General features: G+C 34.3%; 1 non-coding gene across 1 annotated transcript; it reads right to left on the bottom strand.

The window, feature by feature from the left end:
- Nucleotides 1-9,682: 9,682 nt before the first annotated feature.
- LOC135270253 (U6 spliceosomal RNA) lies at nt 9,683-9,789 on the bottom strand. Its single transcript, XR_010338421.1, has one exon. It is a non-coding gene; the product is annotated as a U6 spliceosomal RNA (small nuclear RNA).
- Between the last annotated feature and the right edge of the window lie 7,418 nt (nt 9,790-17,207).

Genomic DNA, 17,207 nt, shown 5'->3' with positions numbered 1-17,207 from the left:
TATCCCAGAATTTAATGTGTAATAAAAAAAAATTCATTGAAACAATGCTCATGCTGCATTTTTAATCCTACTACATTTAGTCAACAATTTTTTATTTGGTTCAACTTCTTTTTATTTCAATTTAAGTGCTTAATTATTATGCCAAATAAAAAAATGTAGAATTTGAATGAGTATAAACATATACTATAACCTTTACTATATATTTAAATAATATACATTCTATTTTTTTCTGCTTGGCCTATATTGTTTTCAACAAACCCTTTATGAATATCATTTGTAAATCAACTATTATGTTACTATTTTAAGTTTCTTATTTTTATTGGAATATAGGAAAGTGAGTTATCTGAATTGAAGCAGTAGTGTATATAAAAATAGCAGCCCATTGGTAAGAGAACAAGTCTTAACATCTATCATTAATGCATTGTGCCACTTGCTGTAAATCAAAAATAAAATTGTAAGGCTCCCAACTAATTAAATGGATCCCTCCTCTTGGCTGAAGGGATTCCAGTGTAAACCTGAAAAACTAGTTCTGGCCATGATGGGAAGGATATGCCTCATTATACTCTCTTCTCTGTAATTCAGGTTTAACTGACCATCATTCACATCAAAACAGACATCTTACAAGTGACAGACAAACTCTTTTTAGGAATAAGCACCAAACTGTAGCCTAATTGTCATATACCATCATAAGACAGACAGCAGTTCTGGAAAGAAATTGAAGTGTTTACCTGCAAATATGTTTCTTTGACACCTTTTGAAATTGTCCTGCAAAACTGTCTTGTGAAGAAAATATGCATTCTGTAGAGAATTCTCTTTTCTTTTCAAGTCTTTTCCTGATCCAGGAGAGATTAGCTAATGGTCTGGCACCTTTTTAGGTCTGAATAGAGAAATTTTCCATATATTCTCTCTGAAGCCTGCTACCTGGAAGCTTCATCTGCATAACGACCCCTTATTTTAACCCAGACACTCCTTTCTATTTATTCCATGTCTTTGGATAATAACTTAACTCTTTCAACCAATTGCCACTCAGAAAATTGAAACCAACTTTACAAAAACATAACTGAGAATTGATATTACAATGAAAGAGATATGACCTAACTGACTCCACCTTGCTTCAACCTCCGGTCTATCCTTGTTCATTCTTGGGCATAGGCTGAACTAACTTTGGCAGAAACTTAGTTTATAGTTTAACTTTAAAACAAAGTTGATAACAGCCCTTTCCCAAAACAAAACCCCTTTTTGCCTGAAGTTTAGATTGTCTTTGCAGGATGAACAAATTAGCCACAAGATTATAGATTATGGTTTAGGAGTCATGCAGCTGGAGACTGCAGGGTTCTAAACCTCCCCAGTTGCTCCTAGGGATAACATCACTATTGTTTTAACTCCCTATGATTTTATTGCCAACCTGAGCAATCAACACTCACCATTCCCCAGGCCTCTATCTGCCAAATTATCTCTAAAAATCCCTGATATGGTTTAGATCCGTGTCCCTACCCAAATCTCATGTTGAATTGTGATTCCCAATGCTGAAGGTGTGGCATGGCAGGAGGTGATTGAATCATGGGGGCTGATTTCCCCACTGGTGCTGTTCTCTTAATGATGGATTGTTGTGAGATCTGTTCATTTCACAGTATGTGGCACCTCCCCCCTCTCCCTCTTGCTCTTGCTCCCAACATGTAAGATGCCTCAGTCCCGCTTTGCCTTCTGCCATGATTGTAAGTTCCTCGAGAACTCCCCAAAAGATGATGCTGTTATGCTTCCTGTTCAGCCTACAGAACCATGATCCAATTAAACCTTTTTTTAAGAAATAAATTACCCATTCTCAGGTATTTCTTTATGGCAATGTCAAAACACACTAATACAACCCTGATCCCTGAATTTTTGGGGTGATTGATTTGAGTAATCATAAATTTCTGGTCTCTTGTACAGCAGGCTCCATGTGAATTAAACTCTTTCTCTACTGCAATTCCCTGTCTTGATAAATCAGCTCTATCAAGACAGTGGGCAAGGAGAACTTGTGCAGTTGCAAAATCTTTGAATCAACCTGTGACCTATACGGGGCCCTGTCCTTTGAGTTGTCCTGCCTTTCCAGACAGAACCAATGTACACCTTGCATGTATTGATTGACATTTGCCTAAAACTTCTGTCCCTCTAAAATGTATAAAATCAAGCTGTAATGCAACCACCTTAGGCACATGTTCTCAGGACCTCCTTGGGCTGTGTCACAGGTCATGGTCTTCACATTGGGCTCAGAATAAAACTCTTCAAACATTTTACAGACCTTAACTCTTTTTCATTGGCAAAGCTTTTTGAGTATGGTAAAATTTTCTACTTGCCTTGTATTGTTTTGCATAAAGCCCATGTGTTGTTTTAAATAAAAAGAGGGTTTTTTAAAAATTTTATTTTATTTTTATTTTTTGGAGACGTAGTCTTGCTCTGTCACCCAGGCTGGAGTGCAGTGACGCAATCTTGGCTCACTGCAACCTCTGCCTCCCAGGTTCAAGCGATTCTCCTGCCTCAGTCTCTTTGCCCCAACTCAAATTTCATTACTGTCTTCTAGACATATCAGTGTAAAGTAAAAAAATCTTTATCATCCTTACCATTTAGAAAAAAATCAAAATAATCTTTGTTTGGGCATATTCAAGTGAAATCAGTCCAATATATGTATATGTATTTTATATACAAACATAATTTCAAGTTTAATTGACCTGTTCATTTTCTTTAAGTGGAAAAGAAGTTATCTATCTTAGAAGAGAGAGATATATCAGTAAAGTATATCTTGAGAAATAAACCTTACAGTTTTGGTAACACATGTAGCATTTAAGAACTACATCTTGAATTCTGTTATGTCTCAACCTCTTAATAGATGTATATACATATATTTTTGAGACAGAGTCTCACTGTGTTGCCCAGGTTGGAATGCAGTGGTGCAAAATCGGCTCACTGCAACCTCCATCTCCTGGGTTCAAGCGATTCTCGTGCCTCATCCTCCCGAGTAGCTGGAATTGCAGGTGTCCACAACCATGTCCAGCTAATTTTTGTATTTTTAGTAGAGACTGGGTTTCACCATGTTAACTAGGCTAGTCTTGAATTCTTGTCCTCAGGTGATCCACCCATCTTGGCCTTGCAAAGTGCTGGGATTACAGGCATGAGCCACTGGCCAAGCCCAGATATCTTTTCTTCTTGGGTAATTACAGGCCTTCATTCGCCAAAACATCCTCTTTTTTTTGTCACAGGAGAATTCAAATACAGAAGTTGATTTCATGGCTTTCGGAGAGTCGATATATAATTTTTAAAGATCCAGCAGTGCAAATGGCAGGCACACTTAGCATAGAGCAATTCACACTGGGTCCCAACCAGGGTAAACTTTGATAGGAACAAACAGTTGACTGGACTCTCTCTTGCAGTTCAGCTTTGGTTTTCTTCCTGGATTTCCTTTCTTCTCTTCTCTTTTAAAGTTGTTTTCCCTGAGGTTCAGTCTTTGATTTTTTTTAAAACCAAAGTGAGCTTATTATCATTTTTATGGTTTTGACCTCTACCATTATGAAATAACTCCTAGATATGTGTCCCTTTGCTAGGATTATTTTTAGTATCTACAGGGCAAACTGGATCACATTGTAGCTCAATAATATTATATTAGTTGCCTGCGGACATAAAACTAGTAGATAGCTAAGATAGAGCTTGAACTCAAATCAGTATTTTCTGTTCTCTCTCTGATCATCTTTCTGTATTTCTTGGAATCCCAACTCCTAAGACATTCTGATTTTTAAACCCGAGAGTCATTCATCCCTTATTTCTACTTCTTCCTCTCTTCTCATATTACCAAGACCTGTTGATTTTCTCTTATATATATTTGTTTAATCCAACTTCCCAGTCCCATCCCCATCCTTGTCAGAATCCTAATATAATAATTCATTATCACTTGTCTATAAACTGAACTCCTTTCCCGATGGTGTTTTTTCTTAAATACATGCCCCACAATAATTTATGTAAACAAAAATTCTCCTTATTAGTTTAAAGGTCCTGGGCTGAGGACCCTACTTATCTTTACAATGCATGTCTCTTCTCTTTCTATTATTCTCTTCCATGTTATACTTAAACATGTAGATATTTATGCTTTAAAAATGTATATTCAGCATAAAATAAACACAAAGTGATTGTAAAGGTGAAGAAACAGAGCTTGAGTTACTATAACAGAATTCTGTGATTATATATAACACATGGGACTTTTAGTCTCCAGGAATGTTATGCCCTGTGTTATTGTTCTTTAGGATCTAGTCTAACAGATTCCAAATGTGTACTTCCTATCTCCCTCAGCAGGGGTAAGCAGAGGGTAATGTGAGAGTATACAGAGTCTTCAGAAAGCCTCAAAGTCAAAGAAAACCTCCCCAAAGAGGAAACATTTGATTATATTATCTAACAAGAAACACAGATTTCCATATAATATTTTATTGGTTACATAATACTTTTCACATACAAGTTCTAACTTAGTCTTTACCACTACTTTCTGTGGGGTAGCAATATTTATCTCAATTTTACAGGTAAAAGCAAATGAGGCTCAGGAATGTCACATAAGTTGCCAGAGAGAATATGCTAGTGGGTATCTGAGACGACGTGAACTCAGATCAACATTAAAAGAAAAGAGAAAAAATTGAGATCCAGGAACTGGCTCAAGGTCAATAATGGTGGGAGAAGATTCCATTTAATGTCTTGATTTCCTGTACAGTCCCTTAAAATTGTTCTTCCTTTTTTTTTCTGTAATCACATTGTCCCTAGCAATAAATTGGCATCTTAAACTTACTTTGTACACATGATTTAAGATACAGCCCTATCTAACCCAAGTAAACATTTAGAGATCAAAACTAATCTCTTGACAATTTTTAATTAGACTAATATTTATCAAATATGATGTGTGTCAGATGTGGGAGCTATAACTGCTATTAGTAACCAGACCATGCAATCAAGGTACTCTCTAACTTATCTAAGGTTCAAATCTACATTTTTGCAATGCAAAATTTTGAAGTACTATCTTACCAATTTCCTGGTAGTCACATTACCCATTTTTCACTTTTATTTTTAATGTGCTATCTTGGTTTTATTTAAATGTAGTTTCTTATAGAAAAACATACATTGTTGAGCTTCCACTAAAGAGAATATTGACATAGGCTATTTCATTTCTTCATTGGTTGGGGCAGTCATGTGCTTGCCTCTGGGTTTTCTGTTATTCTTTTATGAAACCCACAAATAAAAGCATACATGTAATTGTTGATTGTGCAAGTACTCCAAAGGCTCAGACCAAAAATCCTAAGAGGTTTCAGTGACATTGACAAAGTCATATGTTTCATCAAATCAGATCTTCCACACTTGCATCTATACATGATACTGAAATAAAGTAAAACAAGCCAAGAATCACCCATCAAATACTGAACGAGTATTGTCTTTGTAAGGAAAACATGAGTTAATGTTATAGACACACACATTGTTTAAAAGTGTGTGTGTGTGTATATATATATATATAAAAACATATAACAATCAAATATAACAAGTGTGTAAAAGACACACACTTTTACATAATGTGTGTGTGTATATATATAAAACATATAACAATCAAATATCTACATGTGAATAAAATATCAATATAGATTAATATATATAATTCAGATACTATTCGTAGATATATAAGATGTGTGATGTATGTATCAATTTGTAACATCATAGATTCTTGATTATATGTAGCAGAGACTTAATGTTTTTCATCAGTCTGCCCTGCCTTCATTGTACTCCTTTTGAAAATAGTAGTAGTAGCAAGTAGGTGTGAGTTTGTTCCGTGACAGACCTTAGTTTCATCCACTTGAAATAAGTCCCAAAGTTTCATTCCCATACTTTGTGTTGCCCTGAAGTTTAGCTGCTGTGCTTTTGAGCTGCATTCTAGACTGCAAATATTGAGATATGTATTTTTCCATTTATTGCCTTGTTGGATTTATCATAGGGATACTTCAGCACTTCAACTCCCAAATAAGAAAGTATTTATTGTCACTTTTTGTCCATTTGATATTCTGTTTTTAATTGTAATTCATTATACTGTCTTTCTATGCTGTCAAAGGCAATCAGCTTACCCACTAAACAACAACCAAGGTTTATGCTAGACCTCAGCTATTCACTGAAAAAGCAATCAGATTAAAATAGGTAATGCACCTTTGAAAGAAACTGATTACATAGATTTTTTTGTTCCAATATGTCTTGATTAGCACTCTGATACTTTTGAAGTATGCAGGGAGAGTAAAGGTATTATAATGGGTGGAAAACAAGTACACTGAGGCAAAGCAATATCCCTAAAGCTACCAAGATATTTGATCCAGAAGCTGAAATTCTGACACAGACAAGGAATTCCAATTTACTGCACATTATAATTCCATAATTTCTCTGTATCAATTTTTAAGTTAAATTTAAACACCAGGTTTATAATAGGAAATGTATTTGTTAATGGGGAGAAAACAAGGATTAATAAGATGTAGCATTTATGCCCTTGTGGGACCCAGAATTTCTTCACATTTTTCTTTATTTGAGCATGAACTGAGCATAATATAAAGACCTAAAAGTAAAACTACATAATTTAGGCTCCTTGTTACTCTATGTTTCCGAATTCTATTTTTAAAAGTTCACAGTGCTTTTTGTAACTTGTTTTCAGAAACTTCAGTTTGATATGTTTATTTCCAAAAGATTATGAAAGTTTTACTATACATAGAATAGAAAGTAGCTAAAAAATTAGGTTCAGATAGTCAATGCCCTTCAATGAAAGACCACCAGAAATATACCTGTAATTGAACATATTTGGGTTTATTACTTCTGGCATCTAGGAGAAATGCACATCATGGAATACCAGGGGGCATCTCAATAAGATTGTTTTATTATGGGGAAAATGTATTATAGGATTGAGCTTCTATTAGGTAGTTTTGGGGAGAGTTCAAGAAAGTGATGCTTTGCTCTGGATTGGAGCAATTCCCTAAATCAGAATCTCAATGCATTTTACTTAGCAGGAAGAAAGAATAGAATTAGGCTAAAGTTGTGATTGGTAACTTTGTATTCATCACACACATTGGGTAGGGGAGGATATGTTTGCAGGAATCTTCTTTTCTGTCATTGTTCAGACAATATCATGAAGTGGACTTGTTTTTTGCTTTGTTTTATTTTGTCTTCATCTTATTTCATCATCATCTCAGAATGACCTTCTCAGATGATGGCATCCTGCGAGATTGTGTTCATACATACGATACTATAGCCTGTCTGGTTCTGAAAGCTAGCAGCTTTTGAATGTCATTGACTGCTGTTTCTTTTCAAAATTTACTGTTCAGACAGAATCAGGTAATTTAAGTACTTTTAATAAGATGGAGGAAGGGGAATTAGCTGGTTTTTGGTTTTGGGATTTGAATATAGTCAACAAAAGTGATTCAGTGCAGGAGATATCGCTTAGTAGCCATGTTGCTTTGAATTAGCTGGCTTTATTATTAATAAAATAAGAATCATAAGAGCACTTACGTCACAGGGTTGTAATAAAGATTAAATGAGTTAGTTTGTGCAGAATTCTTACCACAGCGCCAAGCATATAACACATTCTCAAAAAGTACTGCTGATAATGGTGCTGTTGCCAACAGTTGGGGCAGTGGTAGCAATGGAGATCCTATCTAGACCCAGATTAGCTATATTTACACTCTTCCACTCAAGGCCTGAATTTGTGTTGGGTTTTACCACTTACTAGATATGGGTGATTTTTACCACTTACTAAATCTGTGTGATTCTATGCATAGTTTTAGAATTAGACAAGCAGAGTTAAAAAGTCCAGCTTTGCCACTTATTGGAAGTGTGGTCCTTGATAGCCTCCTTAACTTCTTTGAGTGACAATTACTTAACTGTAAAATGCAAATAACACTAGTCTAGATGGCATGGATTTTGCTTGTTAAATAGATAAAATATACAAAATATCAAGCCTATAGTTAATGTTCTCTGAATTGCAGTTCTCATTATTATTAGCCACAGTCCCCCAACTTGTAAACTGAGAGTCAAAATACTGATGTGAAATTACATATAAGCAATGTATGAGAAAAAATTATAAAGCATCGTGCAAATAAAAGGGTTGTTTGTATTACTGCAATAGGAAGGAAGTACAGGCTGACCCAGAATCCAACTCTCCATTCAGAAACTTAATGACAAGAACAGTATCTTAGAAATAATTATGGCTGATATTTAGTAACAGTGGCAAGGATGTAGACATTTATTGAACTTTATTTTTTTCTCCATTTTCTTCTAAATTTGGGTCTTAACCTTGGAGAAGTCATTTAATTCATCTGGTTTTAATTATCTGCCTACTTCAGTGACAGATTGTGTGATAAAGAGATGATAAGACAGCTAATAAAATCATATTTATAGAACTCTTTGAGATGTTAGGTGAAAAATAGCACATGGGCAGTATCTATTATCTCACTGTTATTTTGTTACAGAAAATGAGCAAAAATTTTTTCTCACTCACAAAAATCAACAATGGAAAAATATCAGTGTATGTATTTCAAAACCTGAAGAAACTTCCCAAAAAAATATGGAGATAGTAAGCATACTGTTGACTTTAATCCTCCAACTCTGAAGCCGGACTGCCTGAGTACAAATCTTGGCTATATGTACGACTTTTTAACTGCAGTCCTGGACTACTGCTCAACCTCCTTTCCACAGCTGAGTTGCCTCCTCTGAATCATGGACCTAATAATAGGATTGTTGTGAAAAATAAAATGAGTAGTAGAATGTACTTGGAATACAAACCACCTGTCCGATAATGTATGTTGTAGTTGTTGTTATGAAGTGTAACCTTACTGCATCTTAAGTCTGACAGAGGTTAAATAGGGCTTTGCTACAAATAACACCCTATGTGAAGGAAAGATATGCACAGTACTGTGGGAGAGTCACAGACACAATGTGTGGAACGAGAACTGAGCCCCTCTATAGGACATCAGGATGCTGGTAAAGTAAATTTTGAAAGCCATAGTCAAAGAAGGAACATGAGATTGAAATTTAAATAATACAATTAGGTGAAGAGGCAGTGGCATATCTTAGATCAACAGACACTTTTATTTTGCCTTGGGCTATATTCAATGACCCTTCTGCATACATAGGGATTCTTTTTATACAAATCTCCTTATATTAACTGCTTCTACCCTTGCTTTTTGAGACCTGGGATGAGGTCAACTGCTTATCACTGACTAGCCAGGATCATTGACTTACTCTTTGATTTTATCTCTAACTCCAATTCAGATTTACAAAAATAAATCTTTCATTGAACTTGCCTAAATAAACCAGCTTAAATATGTCATTTCTTGTATTTTTGGATCATGTCTACAACTTGTTTGGGATTTGTGAATGATTCTCACTAAATTTTCAAGTTTTAGGTTTGAAACTTTTACATCTTCTTAACTCTGTTCTTAGTTTTGATTACCCCAATTCTATATTAAATTCTTGATCATTAGACACATTGCATTTATTTATTTTTATTTAATTATACATTCTTTAAATTTAGGTTCTGTTTTTATGTTCTCTCTCTACTCAAATTTCCTTTTCAGGATAAAGTTTGCTTTGTTGAAGACTTTTTACTACAAATTCAACAGAATGATCTTTTTTTTTTTTTTTTTTTTTTTTTTTTTTTAATATGGAATGCTTCACGAATTTGCGTGTCATCCTTGCGCAGGGGCCATGCTAATCTTCTCTGTATCGTTCCAATTTTAGTATATGTGCTGCCGAAGCGAGCACGATCTTTTTTTTTTTTGAGTGAGACTTTTTAATTTGTTTCTTTCAAATATTTTGTCTTTGTCAAAATTATTGGCTAAGTGATATTCATAATATTCTCTTTTAATTATCCTAATTTTCATGGGGATTAAAAGCGATATTCTCAATCTTAATATATATAGCTTTTTTATTCAACTAATTAATCTGTCTGGTGTTTATCATCTCAGACCTTAAGTTACTGGCTTCATTGAGTTTTTCTCTTTTGATTTCTATTTAAAAATTTTATTTTTCTTACATTTTTTCAGAATTTAAATACTTTTCAATTTATTTTATCAGTTCTTCTTTCCCTTTTCTTTCTATTTCTACCTTCATCTGCATTAATTGGATATGTATTATGACTTCATTTTATCTTTTATATTGCCTTATCCCTTCTCCCAAATTTTGGTTGTTACTTTAGGGTTTACAGCAGGACTCAGCAACATTTTTTTCTTGAAAAGGGTAATATAGAAAATAGTTTAGGCTTTATCAGGCAATAGAAGCCTTTTAATTGAAGTATTTTACAATGTATCTTCAGACAATATTAGCTACTTTTCATGTAGTTTAAGAAACTCACAATAATATACTTCTCTTTTCCCAAGTTTTATGATATTGTTTCATACATTGTACTTTATGTTAAAAACCCTAAAATCCAGTTTATTTTCTTAAATAATAATTATTTTTTATTTTCCTAAATTTGCTGTTAGCATTATTCTTCTTTTGTCCAACTCCTGGTTTCCACTTATCATCCCTCTCCCAAGAATCACTGTCCTACACTACCTGTTAATGCATGTATGAAAATTGTTGTTCCATATTCTTATGGATCTTTTTCCTGTTTAATTGTGTTGTTTGAGGGTGTAATACCAGTCTCTGTTATTCTGTCATAGTCAGAAGAAGAAGTCTGGCAGTAGTTTTTGAATAATCTTTGTTGCTTTTGTCACTAACTCCCACTTTTTTCATTCTGTCCTCCATTCTCCTACGGAAAGAATGCTTTTTATAAACTACAGATTTGATTATGCTACCATCATACATGTTGGTTAGCATGAATAATAAAATCCAAATTTAGCCTAGTATACAAGACTCCCCAAGATGTAGTCTGTCCTGCACAATAGGACATGGCCATACAACATGGCCTATACAACAAGGAGTATAGAGTAGAGCATACCTGTACTCTAAAGGCCAACCAGACCTTTTGGGGTTCACCAAACACTCCATGATCCCTCTTGAAGTTTGCTTAACAAACATAGAACTAGAACTCCATTTCTCCACCTTAGTTTTAGTTATGTTTTATATGTATTTTAAGAACAAGCTGAGGCACCACCTAAGCAACTGTATCATTTCTGAATACCAAATCCCTTTCTCTCTCTTTCTCTATATCTTATTTGCCTCTTTACTCCCATTAGCCTAGGTAGTCATTGCCAGTCTACATGTCTGACTCCTCTGGACTCTGAGCAGTTTGCATAAAGGAAAGTTGTCTTTCATTTCTGTGTCTCAAACATCTGTTCATATCAAATGTCTACCTGACATCTGAATCAAATAGGTTTGTAGGTACCCATGAATGTATGCTGGTGGGCAAATGACTATATTCACCAAGTAATGTGAACTTTAGAAAGACAATGGGGCACTCTCTCTATGATTACCCTCTGTTTAGTACGTGCAAAGGCTCAATGCATACCTAAATGATTTTAGAGTACATTTATCTCAAAAGCCACAAGTGTAACACTTAACACATTATTGCTTTTTTTCTGGTTTAATTTTTCCTCATATCATTGCCTCCAAAATTGTCCTTTAACTTATAATGTCAGTAAATGTGGAACACAAATGAAATAATGACTTTTATTCTTTTCTTATTAATGAATTTATTAATCAACTTTATCTTACATTGGCATTATTACTCTGGTTTTATCCATGTTATTAGTATAGATTTGATTGTCTAGACATTTTCATGAAAAATTATGAAAACAAACACTTGTGAATTAATAATTACATTTAAAAGAATCATTTAAATATTACTTAAATATTAATTAAGTCTATTATTCTATTTAATGAATTTTTATTTAGAATGTATAATGTTCCAGACTATTTCAGGCTCTAGGAATAGAACATGAATGTTAATTTTTAGATTCAAATAACTTAGCAGGAAGATCAGACAATATACAAGAACAAAATTAAACAAGGTAAAGATTAAAAAATGAAAGTTAACACATTATATTCAAAATCTAAAGCAAAGATATTTAATAGAGAGATTTTTAATGCATTTTTAAAGACTGGAAACAAGACAATGGTGATTCTTACTGCCATTTATTAATTTTTTTTGGGGGGGGGCTTCAACACTTTGTATGAGTGTTCCTGATACAGAGAAGAGACAAGTAAATACTAGTAGAAGAGAGTGGTTCCCTGGCAAAGGCCACACCTTCAAGCCTAGATACCTGTGGCCCTAAGTGAGAACAGGCATTCCTATTTTTGCACCCAAAAAGTCACCTTTTGGCCCACCACATCCCCTATCCTGTACACATATAAACCCTGATCTCCAGGCTCCTGAAGCAGGAGACAAGATGAGCAGATGAACGGAATGGCAGAGAAAGAGAGACAACAGGAGCATCTGAATGTCGAGAGGAGTTTGACTGGGGACAGTTGGATAATTGGCCCCTGGATGGCCAAACTCCAGGGGAAGATCATCTTCCCACTTCATACCCTGTCCAGCACCTCATCCATCCCACTGAGAGCCAACTCCCATCACCCAATAAAACCCCACATTCACCATCCCTCAAGACTGTGTGTTACCCAATTCTTCCAGGTTGCTGAACTAGAGCTCTGGATACAGAAAGCTGTCACACTGGCCCTCTGCCCTTGCTGAAAAGCAAAGGCTCCACTGAGCCAGTTAACAGTTAAGCTGTCCATGGATGGCAAGGCTAAAAGAGTGTACTATAACACACACCCACTTGGGTTCCTGCACCTGCCTGTGTGCTTGTTGTCCCATAAGGGGTTTGAACAGTGGCAGTGACCAAACAGATGAGCTATACCACTGTCACATGTCCTGTGAGGGGGATCAGGTAACTCTCCCCTTTCACTCCTAAATAAGTTTGAAAAACTTTTTTCATATACAACAGTTTGTTAACACAAAAAAAATTTATTATAGATTTGAATACCTGTAAATAATATATTTTTCTGTTTTATTCCATATACTTAAACATTCTAAAATAAAACTGTGACAATATTCCTTAAAATTTATTCATTGGAATATAAGTACCATAAAGATTTGATATGTGCTATCATCCATTTAAAAATCTATATAATAGTTCAAAATTTCCCACTTTTTAACTTTGAATTATATTTCTATTCTATTTCTGCTACCAAATCTTATGCTAATATACTATACATGTATTTTTATGCTTGAAAATATATTTTAATTGCCTTATCCCATTCCTCCATGACAACAATATGTATATATATTTAAGTAACATTTTTTATTTTGACCTTAGGATCTGAATTTAGTTATTGTCTCCCTAAACATGGGAATAATGTGTTATTGGAAACATTCCATAAAATGTTGGACACAGGTATTAATTTTTCCAATTGGTTAATTTTATAATTAATTAGCCTGTGGATTGTTTTTGCTTATTTTTCAAAGAAGACAGATTTAAATGATAATATAAAACCTTTTACATCTTTGTAGATGCATGTAATGAAATAATGTTTGTATGTTGACCCAGATAGTATTAAAAGGTATATTTTTATCACAATATTTATTGCTTCAAACCCTTTTAAAATTACATGCTGAAAATCACAAAGTGATCTATAATCAGAATTCTTTAGGTTATCTATAGGTTGATGACTTAAGAATATTTCTCTTATTTTTGCTAAAAGAATGCCAGGTCTTTTGTCCAAAGTTCTGAAATGGTTGTTCATGTTCTTACAACTTCTGAAACAGTCATGTAAGACTTGGCTTTCCATGGCTCCTTGACCTCAAATCTTACCAATCTTAAGGTTTAGCCACAATGAATTTCTTGTGGTTTGCTCCTTAAACACATTACATGATTCTGTCACCTTAATCACTTTCACACTCACTCCTCTATCTATAATGTTTTATCCCAATATTGAAATGTCACCTTTTGAGTGAGTACCCTGTCAGTGACTAATAACTATCCTCCTTATTGTAAACAGCCTCCCAACCTTGGCATTCTCACCATTTATTCTGATCTTCCTTTTAAAATCTTCATTATTTACTTTATTTGTTACTTATTGTTTGTTTTTGTCTATTTCTGGCTAGAATATAAGCTCCACAAAAGCAGGTAGCTGGCCCAAGTTTACACAAACAGCAGGAGAAACCAAGATTGTAAGTTAGACAGTTGAAATCTGGGATCTGTGCTCTTAACTGTATCCTGTGTGACCTCCAAACATGCCCATTCACTGATGACATTACCAGTTATTTGTCCCTGTTCAGATCATTTGAATGTTATACTTATAACTGATCACCATTGATTTCCTTCTTTCTCTTCCTCTGCTAAATGAGAAGGTCCTTAAGGACATTTCTATAATCTTAGCTCCTAGTATGATTACAATGTACTATCGCTTGTTAAAATTGTTTTTTAGGAAATAATTGAATTCCGTAATAGTGAAATGTATCATCTATAGAAGGAGATCATTTGTGCTGGTCAGAACATGTGAATAGAGTCCTACAAAGTGACACTTTATTTGTCTTAGAAAAGAGCTATTAATTTTATTTTTAACACTTTGCATGACTCTAGGTAAGTCAGCTTTATTCTCTGCCATCCACGTCTATTTAGGAAAACATATTAATCCAGCACAGCTGATGGGAATTTATGTGTTAAGAGGATTAAACTTTTATCACAGAAAATAAAGAAGAAAAAAATCTCACTATATTTCTTTTTCTCTCTCTCTGCTTAGCTAAGATCAGAGACAAAGAAGTCCTGAGCAAGCTGCTACAGGACTTCACAAATCTGGGAGAAATTTATCTAATAGTTTACAATAATACTTCTGGTTTTGTATTTGAGTTTAGTAGTGATTTACTTTTTGAATTGTTCTAGCTTTATTTCTGAAAAAGTGTACATTTAGTAAATGTTGTTTCTTAGAGTTAAATTGTGCCTGAGGACTTAAGTATCTCAACTTTGATCACTTTGAAATGGGTACACATACATGCACACATGCACACACCTCAAAACGTGAAGACTCTGCTGAAAACTAGAAGGACAGCTTAATTCCAGTTGCTGCTCTTCAGGGAGGCACCATCAAAGATCAATGACTTTTTTGGCAAGTGATGTTTAGAGTTTCTAAGTTACAGGAATAAAGGTGGCATTTTGCTAGGCACTTACTATTCATAAAGCAGAAATATGTGAATAATACATCTGTGAACTTTACAGTTTGTTTATACTCTGACATGAAGTGAGTGTCCTTGAGGAAGCGTGAACTTGTATTTTTTCTATTATGATCACAAGTGGCATTTTTATATGTTATTGATCTCTGATATTGTTTTTGTTCTATAGGAGAGCACCATGATCTAGCTTGAGGGTCAAGCTAGCTCCCAGAGAAAGCTATCTGAAAATGCTTTTTTTTTTTTTTTTTGGCTGAGTTTTTAATCACGTTGCACCTTTAACCGTTCTTGCTTAGGTCTAAAAGAAAGCTACTTTTGTGTATGTTGTCTTTCTCTTTTTCTCACACACCCACATACAGATACACACACTATGTGTGTGTGTGTGTGTGTGTGTATATATATATGTGGGTGTCTATATATATCCATATAATGTATTTGTGTGTCTGTTTCTGTAAATACATATACCCACATATATGTGTATACACAGATAGATACGTAGATAGACACGCACATGTAATTTCAGGCAGTAACATACAAATATATAGATACAGAAATAGATATATCCCACTTGCTTTTAATGGTGTGAGAAAGTTTTTATCTTTTTTTAAAAAAAACCTTTAAACATTTATTTCAAAATTGATCATGAAAGAATAATTTATTTGGCTCTCTGGCATCAAATAAAACTTTAAGAAACAATGTCTCATTGTTATTGGGTCAAGACATCTTGCTGAGTTCTCAGAAAACTGATCAGGAACAAAGTTTGTATGCTAATACATTACTAAAGAATATAATTTCAAGAAGGCAGAAATGAGGGAAAAGAAAATTGAGGCAAAAAATGAAGGAGAAAAAACTCTAGGGAGCCTGGATACTACTTGGCTCAAATACCAGTGACGGCTCAACTGCATGGGACTGGCTTCAGAGAATCCCAACAAACTACACACTTAGCTTTCATAAAAACTGTTCAGTTAATGTACAATTAATGTTCCCCTTGACAGCTCTTGATGAGCATACTACTATTTGAATGAACTTTACTTTTCAAATTTAATAACTTTTTAACATAAAATTCCCAAAGTTAATACTTTACAAATTAAGATTTTGACATTATGGTTTCAGGTGGTAATGCACTCACAAATGTACTTGATACTGTAGTTTCTAGTCTGAGAATGTCATTATAAGACAAATGTGAATTTTGTTTTTTGTTTTGTATTTAAGTAAGCTCCAAATACTTTTTTCATATACATCTGCCAATCAAATCAAATAAAGAGATAACCTCTTCTAGATCCATTCATTATGTCATAAACTTTCACTATTTACACATATAATCATCTTTATTTTGCCCTAAATTAGTAATAGGTTTATTTATTAAGTACAGTTTGAAAGCAGACTAGGAGCTTCAATATGTTTAGAATTTGGTGGAGTGAACAATGCAGAGAAAATAATGGTAACTTGGGTTGGGCTGAAATGCATCAGACATTTTCAGTTACAATTAATAAAAAAAAGTTTCTCTTTGAAAGATTTTTACTTATTGCCATTGTTTTCAGGATCAAATTATGATTTTAAGCAGGAGATATGTAGACTGCATCTTAAGACAGTCTATGCAAGTAAATAAAAGAATCCACCCACTGGATTTTGTTTCCCATTGGAAAGATGTTCATTCCTGTTTTTTCAAGTTGTTAATCCACAGAGCTAGACCAAAGACTTTTCTGTTTCTCAGCAGTATGGAGGCAAAGGAGCAAGACATGAGGCGAGAGGTAGGAGCTACGGTGGGCTGCCAAACAGGCTTGCCAAAGCAAAAGAAAGTCCTGAAGAAAGGAAGGAATGAGGGGAAGGAGGGAGAAAGAAAAGAAAGAATAAAAAGAGAGAAAGAGAAGGAAAGAAAAGGAATAAGAGGAAAGAAAAGAAAAAAAGAGCACACTGAATTATGGCATTGGTTGCAATTACCTTGATTATGTGATGAAACTCCTGCAAAACCCATATTCAAGCTACCAGTGATTTAACAAGCAGCTTTCAATGTTACAAAATGTTCAGCATCAGTTTCCAGGGGTCCATAGGAATACTAATGGTTAAGTGCCTT

Source organism: Aotus nancymaae, unplaced genomic scaffold, assembly GCF_030222135.1.
Source record: "Aotus nancymaae isolate 86718 unplaced genomic scaffold, 86718_ANA_hifiasm-v0.15.2.pri h1tg000059l, whole genome shotgun sequence".
Taxonomy (NCBI): domain Eukaryota; kingdom Metazoa; phylum Chordata; class Mammalia; order Primates; family Aotidae; genus Aotus; species Aotus nancymaae.
The sequence above is the reverse complement of the archived record's forward strand: the minus strand, read 5'-3'. Positions and strand labels throughout refer to the sequence as shown.